The sequence below is a fragment of the Nomascus leucogenys genome, chromosome X (assembly GCF_006542625.1).
Source record: "Nomascus leucogenys isolate Asia chromosome X, Asia_NLE_v1, whole genome shotgun sequence".
Classification (NCBI taxonomy): domain Eukaryota; kingdom Metazoa; phylum Chordata; class Mammalia; order Primates; family Hylobatidae; genus Nomascus; species Nomascus leucogenys.
This window is the reverse complement of record NC_044406.1, coordinates 111,053,608-111,074,623: the sequence shown is the minus strand read 5'-3', so window position 1 is coordinate 111,074,623 and position 21,016 is coordinate 111,053,608. Positions and strand designations below refer to the sequence as shown.

The 21,016-nt window shown below is 37.0% G+C and overlaps 1 protein-coding gene and 1 non-coding gene across 5 annotated transcripts in view; one reads left to right on the top strand and one right to left on the bottom strand.

Moving 5' to 3' along the window:
- TENM1 (teneurin transmembrane protein 1) overlaps positions 1-21,016 on the top strand; it is an 832,777-nt gene that overhangs the window by 277,954 nt on the left and 533,807 nt on the right. The window lies entirely within an intron of this gene.
- On the bottom strand, positions 4,484-4,582 carry LOC115833482. The gene has a single exon (XR_004028910.1). It is a non-coding gene; the product is annotated as a small nucleolar RNA U13 (small nucleolar RNA).

The following is a 21,016-nucleotide window of genomic DNA, read 5'->3' as shown; positions in this document are numbered from 1 at the left end:
TGAATAGTCAAAAGTTGGAGCTATAGAGTTGGAGGATTTGGTTTTAAGATTACTCCTGGGATTATTTTAAAATAGAATTTATGATTGATTTGAATATGAACTCACCAAGTGTAGTAACTTTACTGTGGAACCCTTTCAGAGGCACCTCTTGGGATTTTTTATTCTACTACTGATTGTGATCTTAAACCTAAGTATGCAGAGATGCCTGAAATTTAATTAAGGTAAAAATTTAAAAATTTATTTTTCCGTTTGAATTATATGCAAGGTTAGAAAAACCCCATGTAAATTGGTGGTAATTTATTTCACTTGAATCCCTAGGGACTTACATTTCCACATTAATAAGAATACACTGATTCTTACACACAAGGGTAAATATAGTGACTGTGACTCACGCTGAAGGTCATGTTTGGAATCTCATATTTCCTTTGCATCTTAGTTTCAAACATTCTTTCTGGATTCTTTCTAGCATTTCCAAATCCTATTCATCCTCAGGGCCTAACTCAAGTCTCGCCTCTTTGATAAAGTCTTCCTTCACAACTTCTGACTTCCACATATATTGCTCCCTGCCTTCTGTGAACTCCTCCAGTTTTTATTGTCTGACATTCACAGCTTTGCAGTTGACTATTTACTAGCTTAAGCACTGGTTGTAAAGATTGTCTCCCCAATGAAATGTTAAGTTCCTTAAGGATTGCAAATACTTTTAATTGTATTGGTATAGAGGTCTTTTGAATTCCTTGCAAGACCTAACATAGAGTTCCTAGTAGGTACTCAAAAATACTGTACTTTTTAGTTCATTTATGGACTATGCATGAGTTACATTTAAAATTCCTTCTATCTCACTATTGCCACTGCCTCAATTAGTTCCATCCCTTACTATATCATTTTTTTTTTCACAAGGCAGGACAAAATATTGCCACTGATATTGAACTCTAGTTTGGCTTATCTGCTGGCAGCAGGCTTTCCTGTAGGGCATTGTGAACATTTACAAAGCTAGTATAGCTAATCTGCTACAGAGCTATCTTGCCCTTTTGGTCTGATTTATGCTCATTGGGCTGAAATATTCTCTGGGCTACTGTGGAAGCCCAGAATTCTACTTTTGCAAGCATCAATGACCAGGTAGCCGCTTTGTGGAACCAGAAATGATAGCATGTTCTTAAGTGACCCTCCACAGTTAAAGGCGAAACAATTACTATGGGGAAGTAAGGCCTTTTGGCAAGTGTGTGTGCGTGTGCGTGTGCGTGCATGCGTGTGTGTGTGTGCCTGGCATCCTCGCTCCCCTTACAATCTCTGTCTACCTTACCAGTCCCACTAGGCTTCATGCCACCTCAGATTCAACACCTTCAAGTCACATTTTAATATAGCACATAATAATGTATCTTCTTTCTCCAGGGTAGGCCACAGAAAATGTTTGCCTCCCTTCTTTCTTGGGGCCTTTAAGGAATTTCTTTCTATCAGCTAGAAAATGAATTTGAGAGACTATGAAAATTGAAAGACTTAGGTGAAATCTTATGTGGTTACTCTGCAGCCATTCCTGCCAAGGAAATAACTCCAGAGGAGTAAGGGAAAATATTTAAGGGTTGCAAGAGTCATCCTACCCTGTTCTTGGGCGTTTTCTGCTGTTTCAGCCTCATGGTTCCTCTCCCTGAAAAGAACAGGTGTGCCTGACAGCAGGTGTGTTTGTTCTACTTTTCCTATGGCAGCTGTCACTCCCCAGGTAACTCCCTTTTCCAGGTGGTGAATTCTTACAACCCATCATCTTCTTTCCTGGCTACCATTACTTTAAAAAAAGGTTTGGCTGTCAACCCTCCCTCCTTTTAGAATCTTTTGAAATGTTATTGTTGTGATTGTTGATTTTTTTTTTTTGCTTTTGTGTTTTGGGATGATTTTTTAAGGGAAAATGCATCTTCAGATGGATTCTATTTACAATTCAGACAAACTTAACACTTTCCTTTTAAAAGCCTCCATAAAAGTCTGCAGCCCTCTTTGATTTGGATTGAGTTTTGAAGCCTTCTTCTCTGACAGCGTTGGGTTTCTCCATTTTGCATTTTCCAGTAGATCTTGGGGTCTGTCCTCAGTCAAGACACCTGCTGCTGGGACTGCCAGTCACCACAGGCTTGGCTTTCATCTTCCCTCGTTTCTATTCATAGCATGCACTTCTCATAACTCTAAAAGACTGTTTGATGCCCCCTCATTGTTTAATATCTACATGATTAAAGCAGCTGAGAGAATTCGCACGTGTCCTAAGCCTAAGGAAAAATCCAGTCTAAAAGAAATTGTATTGCAAGCCCAGATCATTTTTAATAAGCTCTGCTGCGCTCTGTCTCACCTATTCCTCTGTGGGGCTCCCTTGGGCATTTTATAGGTATTTGAGGGTTAGCTTTAAAAGGATTCTTTGAGGCATGTATTTGACTCTCAATATAACATTTATCAAGCCCCCACAGTGTGCAGGACCCTTACAGTGGTCCCATGGTAAGGTACAAAAAAGCAGGCATACCATTTTAATGCTTAAGGAATCAAGTTACCTGTCCTTTAGGATGAAGTGAGGGAGAAAAAGTGCACATATATAAAAGATTTGGGTACATTTTGAAGATGTCAGATGTATAGGTGCAACATGAGTATCAATTCGGTACACAAAGGGGGCATAAAATGAATGTGTAATCACAGTTGGAAAGATACAGTGAGAGCCTCAGAGTGAATGGTGTGAGCTTAAGGGCTTTCATCATGAGTGTCCTCAGGGACTTCAGTAAGGCAATGCACTGTGCAGAAAAGTTGGTATTCTGATAGTGTTATATGAAAATAATAGTAACTGCTACTATTTATTCAATTGAATTTTTACTTTGTGTCAATGTAAAAAGAATGGAAGAACTAGAGAGCAAGAAAATATAGACTGTAAAGAAATACATTCTTAAAGTGTCAAGTGTATGACCATGGGTTGAAATTTGGCTAGGGAAGTGGGTGGGCCGTATGCTTGTCTCATATGTCTGTGCGGGGTAGGGGGTGGTGGCGGGGAGGAAGAAGCAAGATAAAGAGACTTGGAGAGTAGGGCAGAGTCTGGGAAATAGAGGTTACGGTATGAGGTGATAGCAATTAAAGTGGAGAAAGGAGTAAAAGAAAAGAGAGGCTGTGTTCAAAGAAAAGGATTCACAGTTCCAGATCTTGGAATTAAATCCTTTACCTTCTGAATATATTTTTCTCTGAAACCTTAGGCTTATTTTGCTCACTCAGAATAAAATAGAACATTTAAATTTGAAAATAGGGTTTTTACAGAAAATAAAGTGCTTCTTTAAAATGCTAATTTTTGACTCTCAGAGTATACCCAATTTTTCCACAAATTTGTAATCCATGGTAATTCCGAGGCATAGCGTATTGGAAATTAGGATGCTAAAGCCATGTCAGAAAACTAAGCAAGTAGAGATTTACAGTAAATTATTGGAGAGACTCGCATCATTACATTAGCACATGGTTTAGCTGTATTTTGACAGTGGAAAACCTGGCATAAGAGTCTCTGAGAGCACCAAGTAATATGCCTGAGGTCCCTTTCCTGCAGGTGAATTCTCTAGTGGCAGCGATCGCAATTTATGCCAGAGGCTTATTTTTGTGCAGACATAATCTCTGGTAGAATTTTCGCAGCCTCTGTTGACAGAACTGACAGTGTGTATAGGCCCAGGCTACTAGGCAACACCAGCATCAGTTAGCAGTCAGCAAATATTTATTATGCCTTAACCATATGCCTAGAACCAAGTTAGAAGCACAGAGGATATATTAGAACAGGCATAAACAATCCCCTCAGACTCTTTACAGGGCTGACATACTTAAAGTAACTAAAATAGTGACAAGGCTATATTTAATCAAATGCCACATTCGAGGGAGGGTGAGTATTTTAGGATGTTAGAAAAAGGAGAGATCAGTTAGAGCACTAGATTGGGAGAGTCTTCAGAAAAGAATTGGAACTCGTCCTATAACTCATAAGACAGGTCGAATTTAAAGAGTCAGAGTGAGAAAAGGAAGGAAATCTATGCACACTGAGAACAATTCAGAGGAAGGCAAAAAACAAAATGTAACAAAACAAAACAAAAACACCCTGGTATTTATATAGTACAACAGGAGACCAGCTTGATTGACATGGAAGATGTTTGAATCAATAGAAAATAAGTTAAGTCGGGCCAGAGTATCAAAGTACTTTGAAAACCAAGTCAAATGTTTTGAATACAATACATTAAGAAATGGGAGAAGTGTGATGATGAAAGGTGGGAGCATAGCATGATCATTTAAGGGGCATTCTAACACGATTAATGTGGTACTGATTTACTGGACCGATTGGAGAGGGTAGAGAAAGGTATACAAATATTACTATAGCTATTGGATAAGTACATATTTAACTTCAATTTCACCCTTCAAAGAAGTCATTCAGGCCAGTCCCAACAAAATCCTAGATTCCTGTTGTTTTTTATGTTTAACATAAAAGTGTTAAGATCTAAGTTCACATCAGATGGGTAATGTGCCAAAGTTGTGACAAGGTTTCAAAGAGGCACATCTCACACATAAATATGAAAACCTGTTGTTTGAGTCAGATTCCAAGGCTGAAGGGACTATATGCACTTACATCATTGGATAAAATCTCTGTGTCTCTAATTAGCTTCAATCTGTACAGATGTTCTTTAAGGAATTGCCATTCCTTTTTATTAGACCGAGCTCACAAATTTTTCCATCCAAGTTTGATGTAGTATATTGGAAATGACTATCGTAGGAAACTTGGAATATATGAAAAATATGGAGGTTTTTTAAGGTACAGAAAAGAAATATGTGTAAGTAAGAGGCAAAAGTAAGCAAACCAAAATAACTTAGATGGATGAACCCAAACCTAGGTCATAGCTGAAAATAGAAGGGTAAACAAGCGCCATCCCAAATAAAAACAAAGTAATGTAAGAAAATGGGCAATGCAGAGAAATGAGGACATAAACCAAGTTTCACTTGAATTATACATAAAAATTAAGACAGTTATTTCCGTTTTGATTCATTCGCTTGTGTGTATACTTAGGTTTTCACCTGCCAAACTTTGTAAGTTAGTATAAAATTGATCATATTTACATCATCATCAAATGGACACTGGTTGTCAGATTTGCGGGAGGAAAATATTTTTCTTAAAATCATTGGAGATTAAGTCTCAGGAAAGCTACGGCTTCAGTGAAAATCTTGTAAATATAATTGGTATTAAGATCTGTTTAATTAAATGGCATTACAAGGGAAAAGAAGGTCCAGTTTGTCTTTAGGTATTTGTCTTTTGCTTTCCTCAGTTATTTCCCTACAGTGCAATTTATTCCATTGAGACTAGTGGTGGTTCAACACTGGCTGTACCTTAGGATCCCTATGGGAACTTTCAAAAAGTCCACTGCCCAGACTCCACCCTAGATTGATCCAGGCTTTGGTATTTTCCAGAGCTCCTTGGGGGATTCTAATAGGTATGCTGAGTTGAGAAGCACTATATTAGATTAACACCAGCATCTTTCTCTCTTCCCCCTCTCATATAGTCCCTTAAGGCGTAACACTTCTTACAAGGGACATGTATTTTAGCCAGACTAAATATTTGTGCTACACTGATGACAGAAAGCTCTTGAGGGCAGGTCCTTGGTTTGTTTATTTTTCTATCACTCAGTGGGCTCTGGCCAGTAAAGTTTGTTGTATTAATACCAAGTACAAGTATAAGAGGTAGCAGGATTAGAAATAGGGCTCAGGACAGGCTAGTTTTTATGTAAGCGGGGAGGGGAAGAAAAAATCCAGATTGTAAAATACAGAAGTCTTGGCTATAGTGGGAAGTCTTCGATAGGTCCTGTGAATATAAAATATCACCTTAGAACTATGGTTTATTGCCAGATTTTTCAGTTATCCATACTGTGACTTTAGGTAAGGTGTTTATCACTGGGTGTCTCTGATACCTCTTTAAAATGAGGAAAATAGTTCCCGTCCCATCTACCCCAAAAGACTGATGTGGGATTCAACTGACATTTGTAGTTATTTATGCCAGATATATGTAAAATTGTGGTCGTTATGACTTACAAAGGCAGTTAATAGCCTTTTTGTCAGAATGAAAAACCTAGAATAATCCATAGAGCACTGCAAGTGCCTTTAACCACCAAAGTCAGTGGAAGTGTGAGGAAGACTTCCTTTGCAAAGCTATTCAAATACCTCAAAGATTGTATTTTCTATAAACCCAAGAGATGAGTATGTCCATGTAGGACATTGCATAATTTTGACAGACTTTAATAATGCAATGAAAATAACCAGAGAGAAATAACTTGATGTGAATTTAAGTTCCAGTACAGTGTTAACTTGGTTTATGAGCTTGGATAACATATACGTATATGTACTTGCATGTGTTTATTCATTAAAGGGAAGGAGTCAATGTACTAAAATTTGTTAAAGTCATTTATCTATCCAATATACATTAATTGAACACCTATTATGGGTCAGGCAGTATTTTTAGTGTTGGGAATACAGCAGTGAAAAGAAATAGACACATTGCTTACCATCATGTAAACTTACATTCTAGTAGGAAGTGGAGCATAATATAATTCCAAGTCTATAGAATTGCTATTGAAAAAAATAATAAAACAGGGTAGGCACATAGACTGGTGGAAAAGGGTAAAAAGAGTGGATGTTTCGTAGGTGCCAAGATCTACCGTAGGCACTTCCCACTCGTTACTTTTATTTATAAATCTTCACAAGCATCCTATGCAGCAGGTATTGTTATCTTCTTCTTAAGGAGAGGGAAATTGAGGCTCAGAGAGTTTTTAAAACTCGCCTAACATTACCTAGCGGTTATGTGACAGAGTTAGAATTGCAACTTGCATCTGCCTGAGTTCAAATCCCATGTTCTTTCTACTACATGTGGCCAACATGTAAGTGACTTAGTATATGTTTCCATATTCTTTTCTGTAAAATTCCTTGCTGTTGGGCTTCGTCAGAGATTTAATCTGACATCCCATGTACCCTATATGTTCCACAGATACTAACACTTTAAAAATTGAATTAGTTATTAGCATTTAAAAGTAAAAAGCTGCATACAGAAGTATTGGTTTCCAGCTTGTCTCAAAGTATTGAAAAGTCCAGCAAACTTGGGCCTGTGCACCCATAGGGCAGAAACCAGCTGAAGCTGAGTAGCGTGATCCCTCTGAGACAGAGCATGCACTCTCTGAGTTTCCACAGCTACTACTAATCCATGTTGTCATATCTGAGCTACTTCACTCATTGATGTTATTTACCTGGCCCACGTAAATATTTGAGTTTGTGACCCACTAGAACAAATACATGCAAAACCCTCTTCCAGTTCCAAAGTTTTGATTCAATGCTGAACATTAGGGTTCAGTTATAAGCCTTGTAACTATTCCTTTGACAACCTTAGTTATACTTAAATGAGTTTCTTTTCTTTCATTTGTTCTCCACTTTGTTTATTTTTTATGGCTTAACAACCATGCAAACAATAGCCAAAATTGCACACTAATTTCTTTACTTTTTCTATTTTAAAATATGATTCAGTGCAGTACACACAAACCTATATATTTTTAGTCTTTATGCAGAAAAAAGTGAAACATGCTAAACATGTTAAAAGTCTCAAGTATGCATATAAACTGTAAATAGCATAATTAACAAGTAATTCATAATGGCAGTTAAATTCTGCCAATGTGGAATCATGCAAGCCAGTTTAGAAGTCCATGTTTTAGTTAAGTCTGTAATTCACCATAGCCTTTAAAATCCAAGTAATTTATTAACCTAATACAGGTTAGAAGAGAAAACCCAGTCATAATATTGAAGTGAATATAGGGAAAGATGCCTCTCATGAAAATCATTCAAAGTATAATTATTCTTAAGCACAACATTATTAAAATGTATTTCTATAATATAAAAGTTTTTATTAGTATTCTGTGATATAAGGTACCCTATGCAGCATTATGTTAAATTCTGTCTCCATATTTATAAGTTTTATAGAGTTTATTTTATAGCAGTAAACAATGGGATCTCTGCTAGACTCAGAGTGAATTACAGTTGCTTAATGGTGTGGGTACAAGTTGATTTGTCAGCTCACAGGCCCAATTATCTGCTTGTGTGGTTGCCCTAGAGCGGCCCTGAGGCACAATAGCCTCTATGGCCAGGATATCTAGCTTGTTCGGTGGTTCATACACTGTTAGTACTTGTTTGATTTCATGCAGGTGGAGTAGGAGCCCACTTCGATAGTGCACAGTGAAGTATGGCGTGAAGACTCCTTCCTCGTCCAGCCACAAATGTCTTCCTGTATAGCCTGCCACAATGCCTGAAATTTCCAGCCTCAAATAGTCATTTGTTTGGTTAAATTTTCGTCCCTGTCCAGAAAACAAAACCACTTCCAAAAGGTTAAGCCATTGTCCCACATATACATAGCGTTGGCTTCATTAACACTATGAAATCGTTCATTGGTTTGCATAACAAAATGTCATGGTCCCTGGGAGAACAGGTAACACAGAGCAGGTAACTCTTAAGGACGGAAATAGGAAAGTTTGGTCTAAATATAAGATATTTGCCAGGAAGGTAATGCCTAGCACAAAGCTGTGTGGTAGAGAGCCTTGAACAGTACATACTTGGCTGGGGGCAGGTTGTTAGAGATAAAGGGAAGAAACATTAGAAAAGAGAAGGTGAAAGTGAAATAAGGTTAAATTTGACATAGTTCCTGCCACCCTCTTCCTAGGTCTAATCCTCATGTTATCTGTTGCTTATAAATTTAAAAGACAGCTAGACTTCAGATAGTATGAATGCTTGAGAAATGGGGCATTATAACTGAAAGATTTGTTAGTTTAGATTGAAATATATTATAAAATAAAAGTACCAGTAAATTTGCAGATTGCTAAGAAGGGGTTGATAAGGGACAAAAAGTCAATTCAAAAATTAAATAAGGAAATGGAAAGAAGAATAAACAATGTAAGAATATTAATTCATTTAATTTTTGAATTGACTTTTCCCCATTATCCATCCACTGTCCACAGTAATTTGGAAACAAACTGTTATTTACATTTTATAATATTGCATTAGTTTTCTATTGCCACTATAAAAACTTACCATAAACTTAGTGGCTTAAAAACAACACAAATGTGTTATCTTACGGTTCTGGATAGTCAGAAGTATGAAATGAGTCTCATCAGGCTAAAATCAAGATATCAGCAAGGCTCTATTCCTTTCCGAAAGCTGTAGGAGAAAACCTGTTTTTCTTGCATTTTCCAGCTTCTAGAGTCTGCTCATATTCTTTGGCTCATGGTCTCTTCCTCCATCTTCAAAGCCAGCGATTTCATGTCTATTTGATCCATCTTCCCCATCATACATTCTCTGACTCTTCTGCCTCACTCGTCTACTTTTAAGGACCCTTGTGAGTACACTGGGTATACTTAGATAATCCAGAATAGTCTCCCTATCTTAATGTCAACAGATTATTAACTTTAATTCCATCTGCAACCTTCATTTCCCTTTGCCATGTAACCTAACATATTTATATGTTGTGGGTATTAGAATATGGACGTCTTTAGGCATTATTCTGCCTACCACAAAGATAATAAACATACATTGTTATATTATAATTAAGACATTGTGTTTGTTACAATAATGGAAATGGGCTGACAAATTTTATTCCCAGACAAAACCACTCAGATTTACACATTTTAGCTAAGTACATATATAAGTGACAAACATTAAACAAAATGATGAAACTGTTTCAAAATAAAGGAATAGATGATGATATGCCAGGGAATTTTCAATAAGGAGAGAATAGGGCAAGGATGTCAATATCAGATTAAGTGGAATTTAATGCCAAAAGCATTAAATTAGAACCTAGAGGGATTCATTCCATAAACAAATATTTATTAGATGTAACTGTATGGAATGATATGTGAAGCATTTGATAAAACTGCAGTTACAGTTGTGAAATACCGATTTCTCAGAATTTGAAAAGTAAGTAGGCAAAAAATAATACCAAGGATTTGAACAATCTAATTATGAAGCTTGACCTAATATTTTGTCAAATAAATAGCATTAGATACTCTAATGCCAAAAACAAAACCACATTTGTATCTTATGCCCCTGGACCGTTTACAAAATTTATCATGTACTTTGCCACAAGGAAAACCTTAATAAATTCTCAAGTGGAAAACTGGCAGGTAACATCCTCTGACAAGAATTCTGTAAAGCTAGAAATCAACAATTCAAAGACCAGAAAAAGTAAGCAGGAAAAAAACTTAGAAGAACCATAAAATACTTTATGTAAGTAATTTTTGGATCAAAGAGAAAATCAAAAGAAAATTTTAAAATTATTTTAAAATAAACAAAAATGATATTACTTCCTAAATAATCTAGGGATGTGGCTAAAAACACGATAGCTGCAAGTAAAAAATATGTGTGGGATTTTTGACTTTGCACAAAATATACATTTAAATTAAAATTTATTATTTATTTCTTTAAATTTGGTTAATGCTATAAATTTTCCTTATAGCATTAACCGAATTTAAAGAAATATTGAAAAAAATCTTTCAACTCAGGAACAGAAAAAGAATATATAGATATATATATTTCACATAAAAGTATCTGTACAAAAGTAATAAAAATATAAGCTGAAATAATTACAAAATTTCAATGTGCAATTAACAAAGCCAAAAGCTGGTCTGCGAAAATATGTATGAAAGAGGCATACTTTGTTCTACACTGAAGCATACACTGATACACTTCCTAAATCTCAAGGATAAAGAGAAAATCTTTCAGGCATTTTGGCAGAAAAACTGAATCATCTACAAAGAAATAAATGGTTTTCTCATCTATATGGTGGAAGCTAAAAGACAGTGGAATAGCATCTAGAAATTTCTAAGAGAAAAAGACTGCAAACCAAGTAACTTACTATCCAGTCAAGGTATCATTCATCCACTTGGGTCAGAGAAAGATGTTTGAGGACATTTAAGAATTCAAAAAGTATATCACTCTCATACACCAGTGAAAAAATATTTGAGAAAAAACTCAAACTAAATAATAAATGAATCGGAATGGAGACTTCAAGATGAAAGAAGAAACGATGGGCAACGAACCTGGCTCTCTGGAAAAGTAATTAAATCTAAACGGAAAGGCAGATTGACTTAAATATCTAAAATAGTATCATTTCAACATGTAATCAATATAAAAAGTATTAATGAGATACTTTGCATTCTTCTTTTGTGCTAGTCTTAAAAATCCCACATGTGTTTTGTACTTGCAGTAGATCTCAGTTCAGACTAGCCACATTTCAAGTGTACAATAGACACTCGTGGTTAGTGGCTACCATATGGACAGCACAAGCGTCTAAATAAATATACTAAACTATCCCAACAAAACACAGGAGTGGGAGTGAGAAGAAGGGAGGACTAACAAGACCCAGAAAATCTCATGGGGTTAGGAAGAGAAGTGAGAAGGATTATAAAAGTGACATTGTAGGGTTAACAGTGACAACAAAAGGAAGCAACTCGGATGTCCAGCAATAGGGCATTAGTTAAATAATTAATGGTACATTTATAACATATGACATTTAATATTTCCAGATTTTGAAACAATGAGTTAGAAGCATATTCTATCTTAAGGAAACATGCATGTTATATTGTTATATAAAACAAGTATAGTATAATTCATAAAATACCCAATTTTCATAAAAATAAATAGAAAGTTTTTTTATATATGTCTGTTTGTATATATTTTTATGGGTCTAGAGAAAGGTATGGAAAGACCTTCACTCTACAATGAGTATCAGTTGCCTTGTGACAAGATTGGAGAAGTTAGATAGGGAGTTATTTATTAATTTTGTCTTTACGAACAACTGTATTATTTTAATTGTAATAATGAGAATTTGGGGGGGTAATTTCTAAAACATCTTATGCAGTATAAATAAGAATGCTAAAGAGAAATAAACAGCAGTAGCTGTTGATGTGTGGAAGGGACTTGACCTCTCTTCATAAAGTCAGATAAAGCCTGAGTTGATAGCATTATTTGGTCATTAAAAGAGGGGCGTGAGATTTAGGGGAAACTAGAGGTAAGGTCTTTAAAAAAAAAAACAGTCTTGTTATATAAAGGGACTTCCTAAGTGAAGCATGAAACCCAGAACCCATAAAGGAAAAAAAAATGACAGATTCGATAACATAAAAATCGAATGCCCATAAACAACAGTAAGAGGGGGTGGGAAAGCAATAGGTTGGGAGATAATATCTGGTACATACAAAATGCAATGTATATGGATAGCACATTCCATATAAAAATGAAAGAATTACACAATACCAGTAAATATATGAAACGATGTTCAAATTAATAGAATATAAGTATAAATATATGTAAATAAAAATGAAGTAACTTTTTTTCACCTAATTTGGCAAAAGGAAAAAGAAAATGATTCAAATATTTACTGTAAGGGTGTGAGGAAGCTGGAACTGTGGGTGGAAATATGAACTAGAACAATTTTTTGTGAGAATCTAAGAAAATTCAAAAAGCACATGCATTGTGACCCAGCAATCAGACTTTCAGGAATTTATCTTACAGAAAGAATAGAGCAAGAGTACAGAAAGGTGTATACGCAAGGATGGCCACTGAACATTGCTTATACTAGTAAATACTTGGAAATAAGCTAAATGTGTGGTTCTGGTCAAATAAATTATAGTAGCCTCAGACAAAGAAATTCCTTGCAAATATGAAAAAAATTAAGTAGATCTACATATTCTAACATAGGAAAGATATCCATGACATGGTATTGACAGGAAAATTGCAAAACATTACATACAACATTACCTCAGTCTTGTAAAAACACAAAAAAGTGTTTGTGCTTATGTGTTTATGTATTTATGTGTTTTCTGCATTTTTCAAACAATAAATAAAAACAATGAAAGTATAGTAACCTTTCAGTCAGCATGTTGTTTAGGGAATGAGGAATTTTCATTAATCCGTATTTTTTTTGTTGATTCAGAATTAATCATATATTTTTAAATTCCCATCTTTGATTGTTGAAAATCTTTCTAAAATGACTCCTTTTCTACCCCAGTGTGACATCGAGGAAGCATTTTTGAACCTTCATTCTATGACTGATGATCTTGAGTGACTTATGTTCATTATTTTGAGTATCGGTTCTTTTTGCCTGGAGCCCTAATAATAATGACAATTGCTACATTTATAGAGCCAGGATTCAAACCCAGTTCTCTGATGCCAAGTTCTTTTCAGTACAGAAAAACCCCTGGTAGCTGCCCTCATTGATTAAATCCCTGAAATGATGCATTTGCTTTTCATTCCCTTTTATTTTCTTACAGTAGAAAGCTAGAGGGAAAAAAGTCATTTGGTTGAAATTTTTGGTTTCAGTTTCAATAATTAAAGTTTTATGTATTCACCATGTAGCTTAAGAAATAGAGCATTACTAATACCTTTTTGCCTCTGCTGTGTGATCTTTTCAGATCCCAACCCTCTTCCCTCACTTCCCTACTAGATGACCATCATCCTGAAATGTGTTTATCATTCCCTTGCTTTTCCTTATAGTTTTGCCATGTATGTATGCATCCCTAAAAATATGTTTTTCAGTTCCACGTTTACGAATTTCTTAAATATAATCATACTGTTTTTCTATGAATTGCTTTTTGTGCTCAATGTTACATTACTGACATGCATCCATGTTAATGTACATAGCTCACTTATTTTCAAGGTTATATAATATTCCATTGTGTGACTGAACCATAATTTATTTATCCTGTAGTCTTTTTTGTAGACTATCATAGCACAGCTTTCAATTGATGGTAATATCACAGATATCACAATCTGCCAAGAACCTACATGGCCGTTGTTATCTGTCTGTTCAGTGTTGTAGCGAAAGAAATAGACAAATCAAAGTGCCACTATAAGGCATTCAACGAGTATCAAATAAAAGTTTGAATAGGGCACTGTGAGACTATGGAGAGGGCCAGGTTAACTTTGGCTAAAGCAAGGCTTAGAAAAGAGATAATTTGAAGTAAGCCTTGAAAAACTGTTACAACTTTCAGGAGGCAGATATGGAGAAGTATGGCTTTCTATGCAAAGAATCACTGGAGCAGCAAAATGGGAACATAGGACAATGTTCAGACAATGTTTAGCATAGATGTGGCTGGAGTGTAGGTACCTGAAGGTCTGGCTTACCCAGTCTAAATGGGAACAGATCTGTAATCAAATCCTAGCTCCATTTTTTAAAAAAATTGCCAATATTACTTAACATGGCAGGTTACTTGACTTGACCTTGTTCTCTCATCTTTAAAGTGGATAATGCCTACCTCTTTGAGTCATTGTGATGACTGTATCTTTAAGTGCGAAATATATGGATAGGTCTTCGCACAGTGTCTGGCACAAAGTAGGCACTTTCTGAATGTCAGTTCCCTTCTCTTATTTAACATTGACTTGAATAAGGCCTCTTTCACTTTTGTTTCTCAAGGAATTGAATGGGTAGGGCAATGAATAGTATATATATATATATATTTTTTGTAATTTCTCTTCAGGCTCAGAGCCTCACCATGACATTTCTTTGCTTCTGTTAGAAAACTGGTTACTATTTGGCTCAAATTTTCAGCATCGGTTGGGCGCGATGGCTCATGCCTATAATCCCAACACTTTGGGAGGCCAAGGCAGGTGGATCACCTGAGGTCAGGAGTTCAGTACCAGCCTGGCCAGCGTGGTGAAACCCCATCTCTATTAAAAACACAAAAATTAGCCGGACGTGGTGGCACGTGCCTGTAGTCCCAGCTACTCTGGAGGCTGAAGCTGGAGAATCACTTGAACCTGGGAGGCGGAGATTGCAATGAGCCGAGATGATGCCACTGCACTCTAGCCTGGGCGACAGAGTCAGACACCAACTCAAAAAAAAAAAAAACCAAAAAAAAAACCAGTGTCTTCTTTGTGTTGTCTCCCTCTAATTCCTACTTGCAAATATCAATTCCTATACTCCAGAAATAGCCCAAGCTAGGATATGAAGCTCAGGCCAGGGAGTCTGGGTAGGAAAAGGAAGAATGTAGAGAAGGTTTCTGTTTGTTTAACCTAAGCTAAGAAACCAGATCAAAAACAGAGCTTGAAATTGAGTCCACATCTTATGAGCTAGATGTTCCCTTTCTATTTCATTTCTAGGGACAAAGCGGATGTCAGAGTGCAGAGAATTCTAAGCCTATAGATTACCTGGCTATCATGGAAGAGTGATGAGCAAATAATAGTCAAGTGGCTTTATTTCATTTGATAAAGGTGAGAAAAGCAAATAACCCAGTGAATGTACTAGGACGGAGCAGAAAGTTGCACAGAAAATGAATGAATTAGACAGGGGTGTTCAGAGTCAAATTATATCAGGAGGCAGCAAAAATGGGAATGACCAGCTAGCAGAGCAAGCACATAAATAGGGCATATTGGAGTTGAAGAGATGAGAAGATTAAAAATCTATAGGAGGAATTTATCACAACTCAATTCAGTTCAATAGATAATTATCAAGCACTGATTGTGCACCAGGCTTTCTTTGGTCCTGTGGTTGTGGAGGTGATATAGTGAAGGACAGTTTAAAATCCAAGTCCAAAAATGAGAACCAGGAAGTCTATGTGGGGTTAAGGAATGAGCTACAAACATTCATTAGCAGAGACCTGATCATGAAGATACTTTCCTAATTCATCTCCAGGCCACCACTTCTGATATTTGTATTCGTCAGAACTCTGACAGTGAATGATGGTAGCCCAACTCCAACTAGCTTAAGAGAAAAACAAAAAAAGTTTTTTGGCTCAAGTAACCAAACAACAAGGTAGAACATGGTCTTAGCAAAAACTGGAACACAGGTTGGAGTTACGGACTGGAAAACTGTCAAGACTCCCTCTTATTCCTACCTCTCTCTGCAGGCCAGCTTTATTATGTACAAGATGGACAGCTGGCTACTGCTGACTGCTCCAGGCTGTCAACCTTATAGCCTAGCTAACTAAAAGAAAAGAGATCCTCTTCTGCCTGCTTTCAGTAAACATTTAAAAAATTCAGAAAACCTGAAAATGAACCTGGATTGGCCTAGCTTATTTCCCATATCAATATCTGGACTAATCAGTGGGGACAGGGAGGAGGTGTCTTGGTCCATACTTAGTTTGTTTTATGCTGCTACAAAAGAATACCGTAGACTGGATAATTTATAATGAACAGAAATTTATTGGCTCACAGTTCTGAAGGCTGGGGAGTCCAGTGGCTAGAGCTGTCTTTTTGTGTCATCACGTGGCAGACGGGCAAAGATGAGGAGTGGAGAGGTAGAGAGAGAAAAGGGGTGAACTCACCATTTTCTAATGAGCCTATTCCTGTGGTAACAAACTAACAAACCCATTCCCACAATAATGGCATTAATCCAGTCATGAGGGTGAAGCCCTCATCATGACCCAATCGTGTTTTAAAGGTCCTACTTTTTAATACTGTTAAAATGGCAATTAAATTTCAACATGAGAACTGCCTATAATCACAGCACTTTGGGAGGCCCAGGCAGGAAGATTACTTTAACCCAGGAGTTTGAGACCAGCCTGGAAAACAAAGTGAGACCCCCATCTCTACAAAAATCTTTCAAAAAATTTAGTTGGGCATAGTGGTGTACACCTGTGGTCCCAGCTACAAGGAAGACTGAGATGGGAGAATCACTTGAACCCAGGAGGTCGAGGTTACAGTGAGCTATGATGATGCTACTGCATTACAGCCTGAGTGACAGGACAAAACCGGATCTCAAAAAGAAAAAACAAATTCAGTATGAGTTTTGGAAGGGGAAAACATTCAAACCATAGCAGGTGGGAAGTATGATTGGCCCAGACTGTGTCAGGTGTACACCACTTAAACAATTATAATTGTGGCAAAGACTGCAATACAAAGGTAGGAGCTTCTTTTCAGATCACAAGTCTAAAATGGGGTAAAAGAATGGTTTTTTCAAAGAGATTGCAAAGAGATTGCAGTATGTAGATGGTCACTGGGGGAATCACTGTAAGCCAGACATTCCACCATGTGGCGGTTCTGTTGGGTAGGGGGCTCTCCAAACATGAATGGTCTAGAGATACTGAAAGTAGGGACACGTATTTGGAAGCACCAGGCTAAAATGGAGAATACATGTGCAGTTGGGATAGCAGCAGATTTTTGACATGCAGTTCTGAACCACCTCAAGCCTTCGGTTGTTCTCTATTGCCTGTAGAGTAAATCCTGAAATACTTATTAAGTCCTTCAAAATCTTTTTTCCAGTATTTTCTCCCTTTTTTCCACCTATATGAACCCTTTAAATCAGCCAGACTTGAATATGTACTGAGCAAAGCACTCCATGCTGAAGCTACACTCATGCAATCATCAGTCCTCCAGATATGGAATCGTCATTCTTTTTTTTTTTTATTTATTTTTATTTTTTATTATTACACTTTAGGTTTTAGGGTACATGTGCACAATATGAAGGTTTGTTACATATGTATCTATGTGCCATGTTGTTTTGCTGCACCCATTAACTCGTCATTTAGCATTAGGTATATCTCCTAATGCTGTCCCTCCCCCCTCCCCCCACCCCACAACAGTCCCCAGAGTGTGATGTTCCCCTTCCCGTGTCCATGACTTCTCATTGTTCAGTTCCCACCTATGAGTGAGAACATGAGGTGTTTGGTTTTTTGTCCTTGCAATAGTTTACTGAGAATGATGTTTTCCAGTTTCATCCATGTCCCTACAAAGGACATGAACTCATCATTTTTTATGGCTGCGTAGTATTCCATGGTGTATATGTGCCACATTTTCTTAATCCAGTCTATCATTGTTGGACATTTGGGTTGGTTCCAACTCTTTGCTATTGTGAATAGTGCCGCAATAAACATACATGTGCATGTGTCTTTATAGCAGCATGATTTATAGTCCTTTGGGTATATACTCAGTAATGGGATGGCTGGGTCAAATGGTATTTCTAGTTCTAGATCCCTGAGGAATCACCACACTGACTTCCACAATGGTTGAACTAGTTTACAGTCCCACCAACAGTGTAAAAGTGTTCCTATTTCTCCACATCCTCTCCAGCACCTGTTGTTTCCTGACTTTTTAATGATGGCCATTCTAACTGGTGTGAGATGGTATCTCACTGTGGTTTTGATTTGCATTTCTCTGATGGCCAGTGATGATGAGCATTTCTTCATGTGTTTTTTGGCTGCATAAATGTCTTCTTTTGAGGAGTGTCTGTTCATGTCCTTCGCCCACTTTTTGATGGGGTTGTTTGGTTTTTTCTTGTAAATTTGTTTGAGTTCATTGTAGAATCTGGCTATTAGCCCTTTGTCAGATGAGTAGGTTGCAAAAATTTTCTCCCACTCTGTAGGTTGCCTGTTCACTCTGATGGTAGTTTCTTTTGCTGTGCAGAAGCTCTTTAGTTTAATGAGCTCCCATTTGTCAATTTTGGCTTTTGTTGCCATTGCTTTTGGTGTTTTAGACATGAAGTCTTTGCCCACGCCTATGTCCTGAATGGTGTTGCCTAGGTTTTCTTGTAGGATTTTAATGGTTTTAGGTCTAACATTTAAGTCTTTAATCCATCTTGAATTAATTTTTGTATAAGGTGTAAGGAAGGGATCCAGTTTCAGCTTTCTACATATGGCTAGCCAGTTTTCCCAGCACCATTTATTAAATAGGGAATCCTTTCCCCATTTCTTGTTTTTGTCAGGTTTGTCAAAGATCAGATAGTTGTAGATATGTGGCATCATTTCTGAGGACTCTGTTCTGTTCCATTGATCTATGTCTCTGTTGTGGTACCAGTACCATGCTGTTTTGGTTACTGTAGCCTTGTAGTATAGTTTGAAGTCAGGTAGTGTGATGCCTCCAGCTTTGTTCTTTTGGCTTAGGATTGACTTGGCGATGCGGGCTCTTTTTTGATTCCGTATGAACTTTAAAGTAGTTTTTTCCAATTCTGTGAAGAAAGTCATTGGTAGCTTGATGGGGATGGCACTGAATCTATAAATTACCTTGGGCAGTATGGCCATTTTCACGATATTGATTCTTCCAACCCATGAGCATGGAATGTTCTTCCATTTGTTTGTATCCTCTTTTATTTCATTGAGCAGTGGTTTGTAGTTCTCCTTGAAGAGGTCCTTCACATCCCTTGTAAGTTGGATTCCTAGGTATTTTATTCTCTTTGAAGCAATTGTGAATGGGAGTTCACTCATGATTTGGCTCTCTGTTTGTCTGTGATTGGCATACAAGAATGCTTGTGATTTTTGTACATTGATTTTGTATCCTGAGACTTTGCTGAAGTTGCTAATCAGCTTGAGATTTTGGGCTGAGACGATGGGGTTTTCTAGATATACAATCATGTCATCTGCAAACAGGGACAATTTGACTTCCTCTTTTCCTAATTGAATACCCTTTATTTCCTTCTCCTGCCTGATTGCCCTGGCCAGAACTTCCAGCACTATGTTGAATAGGAGTGGTGAGAGAGGGCATCCCTGTCTTACGCCAGTTTTCAAAGGGAATGCTTCCAGTTTTTGCCCATTCAGTATGATATTGGCTGTGGGTTTGTCGTAGATAGCTCTTATTATTTTGAGATATGTCCCATCAATACCTAATTTACTGAGAGTTTTTAGCATGAAGGGTTGTTGAATTCTGTCAAAGGCCTTTTCTGCATCTATTGAGATAATCATGTGGTTTTTGTCTTTGGTTCTGTTTATATGCTGGATTACATTTATTGATTTGTGTATGTGGAACCATCCTTGCATCCCAGGGATGAAGCCCACTTGATCATGGTGTATAAGCTTTTTGATGTGCTGCTGGATTCAGTTTGCCAGTATTTTATTGAGGATTTTTGCATCAATGTTCATCAAGGATATTGGTCTGAAATTCTCTTTTTTGGTTATGTCTCTGCCAGGCTTTGGTATCAGGATGATGCTGGCTTCATAAAATGTGTTAGGGAGGGTTCCCTCTTTTTCTATCGATTGGAACAGTTTCAGAAGGAATGGTACCAGTTCTTCCTTGTACCTCTGGTAGAATTCGCCTGTGAATCCATCAGGTCCTGGACTCTTTTTGGTTGGTAAGCTATTGATTATTGCCACAATTTCAGAGCCTGTTATTGGTCTATTCAGAGATTCAACTTCTTCCTGGTTTAGTCTTGGGAGGGCGTATGTGTCGAGGAATTTATCCATTTCGTCTAGATTTTCTAGTTTATTTTTGTAGAGGTGTTTGTAGTATTCTCTGATGGTAGATTGTATTTCTGTGAGATCGGTGGTGATATCCCGTTTTTCATTTTTTATTGCATCTATTTGATTCTTCTCTCTTTTCTTCTTTATTAGTCTTGCTAGCGGTCTATCAATTTTGTTGATCTTTTCAAAAAACCAGCTCCTGGATTCATTAATTTTTTGAAGGGTTTTTTGTGTCTCTATTTCCTTCGGTTCTGCTCTGATTTTAGTTATTTCTAGCCTTCTGCTAGCTTTTGAATGTGTTTGCTCTTGCTTTTCTAGTTCTTTTAATTGTGATGTTAGGGTGTCAATTTTGGTCTTTCCTGCTTTCTCTTGTGGGCATTTAGTGCTATAAATTTCCCTCTACACACTGCTTTGAATGTGTCCCAGAGATTCTGGTATGTTGTGTCTTTGTTCTCGTTGGTTTCAAAGAACATCTTTGTTTCTGCCTTCATTTCATTATGTACCCAATAGTCATTCAGGAGCAGGTTGTTCAGTTTCCATGTAGTTGAGCGGTTTTGAGTGAGTTTCTTAATCCTGAGTTCTAGTTTGATTGCACTGTGGTCTGAGAGACAGTTTGTTATAATTTCTGTTCTTTTACATTTGCTGAGGAGAGCTTTACTTCCAACTATGTGGTCAATTTTGGAATAGGTGTGGTGTGGTGCTGAAAAAAATATATATTCTGTTGATTTGGGGTGGAGAGTTCTGTAGATGTCTATTAGGTCCACTTTGTGCAGAGCTGAGTTCAATTCCTGGATATCCTTGTTAACTTTCTGTCTCGTTGATCTGTCTAATGTTGACAGTGGGGTGTTAAAATCTCCCATTATTAT